The following is a 3,001-nucleotide window of genomic DNA, read 5'->3' as shown; positions in this document are numbered from 1 at the left end:
GCATATCTCTTGTTCATGGATCCCTCTTTGAAATCGATCAGGCGATCTCTCTGTTCATTTCTCTTCTGGGTAATGAGGTGCAGCTCTGTTGTCAGCCTCTCCTTCTCCTTTTTGAACTCATTCTCTCTTAGGTCAGGTGCAGTGGATGATGTCTGTCTGCGAGTCCCTGTAGGTAGAAGAACACAAGAATACTTTCATGTGAGAATTCAAAGAGTGTAGGCAGACCACCAAGAAAGAGAACATGCCTGGAAACTAGTGACACCAGAAAGGGTTTGGTCTGGGCTTGAGATGCCTCCACAGTGGATCTCAATTCTACCAGTACTCTAGAGAGACCAAGAGATGTAAACAGCCAGGTGTTTCCTCTGTCTCCCCAAACATGCTTATTATTACCAGAGAGATGGCTTACTCAGGATGATTATCAGCTGAACAGAGTGCAATTTGGCTTCAGAGCCATCAGTCCCGTGTATGATTATGTGCATCCTCCCCCATTGAGGCCATACAAGGCAGCCCTATGTTACATATGTGCCGGGGGTCTCAGAGAAGCCCATGCATCTTCTTTAGTTGATGGCACAATCTCTGGGCATTCCAGGGGTCTAGGTTAATTGACACTGCCAATCTTACTGTGGGCTTGCCATCTCCTTCAGGGACTTCAATCCTTCTCCTAACTGCAGCATAGAGGTCTCCAACCTCTGTCCCATGTTTGGGTAAGGGTATGTGTATCTGTCTCAGTCAGCTGCTGGGTAGAGCCTCTCAGGGAGTGGCTATGTTAGGCTTCTGCTTGCAAACACAACATAGCATCAGTAATAGTGTCAGAGATGGGTGCCTGCCCATGGGATGGGCCTCAAGGTGGGCTGGTTACTAGTCAGTCATTTCTTTTATTTCTGCTCCATCTTTGGCCCTGCATTTCTTTTAGACAGGACCTGTCTCAAAGCTTTTATAATTTTGTCCTAGTATAACCCTTTAGGTAAAATCATAGGAGAACATTTAGTATCCAGGGCCAAAGAAAGAGTTCTTGGGCCCATGTCAAAAGCAAATCCATTTAAAAATAACAAATTGAGCTTTGTCAAAAATGTGAAAACAAATGCTTTGTACTCAATGTTGAATACAAGGCCTTGCACATATAAAGCATGCATTCTACTTTGAGCTGCACTTTATTCCCTTAAACTAAAAGGTTTCAGTTGTGATGGAAGACAGCACAAATTATGTGATCCAGCTAGAAAGAAATACTTGAAAGGCACAAATTTCATCAAGGACTAATTTCTCTAATATACAAGTCATAATTAAAATTTCATTATAAAACATTCCATTGGAAATATGACAAGATCAGTAAGAGACGTTTCACTAAATAGGGATTACACTCAACAAATGAAGATGCTCAATATCATTAGTTTATAGAGAAACACTGACTAGGGCCTCAATGAGTTATCACTGCAATCCTTCCAAAGGGCACTCATAACACACCGTGGCATACCAAACTGTAGTAGGCTACAATGAAAAGTTAACAAAATTTTGTGGTGGGTTTATCCACTGTAGAAAAGAACTCAGAAGTTCCACTAAAATTACAAAATGCAAATACTATAGAAACAACAGCTGTAACTCAGAATAAACAAAGAGTTTGAAAAACTGAATAAGATGAAATAAAATAATGAAAATTAGCAAGAGGAGTGTGTAGTTCTTAGAGATCCATTGCTGTTGTAGCATGCTTCTGCTGTCATGATAGGTGAGGGGTCTAGGTGGCCAATAGAGGCCAACAATTTAAGTAGATCATTGAACTGAATTTGCTAGGAGGTGAGACTAGGTGGCAAGGTGACTTACTTGGACAAGCAAGTGCCTGATACCAGCATTCAAGAGACAGATTGGATCCTTCTGTAGTAACACTGCTAGGGTTCCTTGGGTCCCTTTAAACAAACTCCCATGAAACACTTCATTATGTAGACAATTATCAATACTATATCCACCTTCTAGACTTTGATGGTGGGCTTGATGGCCTACTGACCCACTCAAACACCACCATGTTAGTCACTTTTAATGTGCTTGAGATTTGGAGTCAGACATTTTTTCAGAGTTTGGTCTATCTTATTGGGAAACTAATTAGCACTGGCTGTTTATAACTGTCAGTCCATGGGGCTGACACCTACATAGACATCATATTAACTAGCCTAAATTGAGTCCTCTGAGAGAATACAATTTTCAGGGATTAGAGATTACTTCTGTGAACTTGAGAAAAGAGCACCTGGTATGTACTTATTGGAGCCTCATTAACTTCTTGNTTAAGCCACTGGCTCCTATGTACAGTCAGTCAATTGAAGTTTCCAGTGCTGGGATTAGGTTACATTTAATTGAGTTGTTGGCCAAAGGGATTCCATGGGGATGCCCATATAATCTATTCTACTGGCAAGACTATAGGTTGTTCTTCAGAAACTGAATCCATTTTATTTATAATACTATTAACCCAAAAACAACTCAAATGTCCTTCCAAAAATGTGATTGTTAAGCCATCCATAAGCATTTGTACTTTGAAATGTTACATAGCAATAAAGTGAGATAATTCATTGACATACAACAAGTTGATTCTATTTTTATAGAACTGGACACACACAAAAAAATGGGCCAGAAGGTAACACACTGAAGGATTACATTCATATAATATTCCTAAAAAGTTAAGGAGTGGATGCCAGATGTAGTGGTTTGAATAACAATGGTCCATATCGACTCAGATTTGAAATCTTGGTACCCAGTTGGTGGAACTGTTTTGATAAGGATTAGGAAATGTGGCCTTGTTGGATGAATTATGTCCCTGCTGGTAGGCCTCAAGGTTTCAAAAAGCCCCTGCCAGTCATTGTCTCTCTTTCTCTCTACCTCCAACTTGTGAATCAGAAATAAGCTCTCAGCTACTTCTACAGCACCATGTCTGTCTCCTAGACTACTGCCATTCTTCTTTTTTTTTTTTACCATGGATTTATGGTCAGCAAGTAATTAATTACTTTGTTTTGTAAGTTAT

The 3,001-nt window shown here is 40.0% G+C and overlaps 1 pseudogene; it reads left to right on the top strand.

Annotated features, from left to right (window-relative positions):
* Nucleotides 1–834: 834 nt before the first annotated feature.
* Nucleotides 835–2,262, top strand: LOC110287926 (annotated as a pseudogene).
* Nucleotides 2,263–3,001: the final 739 nt, after the last annotated feature.

Source organism: Mus caroli, unplaced genomic scaffold, assembly GCF_900094665.2.
Source record: "Mus caroli unplaced genomic scaffold, CAROLI_EIJ_v1.1 scaffold_16271_1, whole genome shotgun sequence".
Lineage (NCBI taxonomy): Eukaryota > Metazoa > Chordata > Mammalia > Rodentia > Muridae > Mus > Mus caroli.
This window is presented reverse-complemented; position numbering and strand designations above follow the sequence as displayed.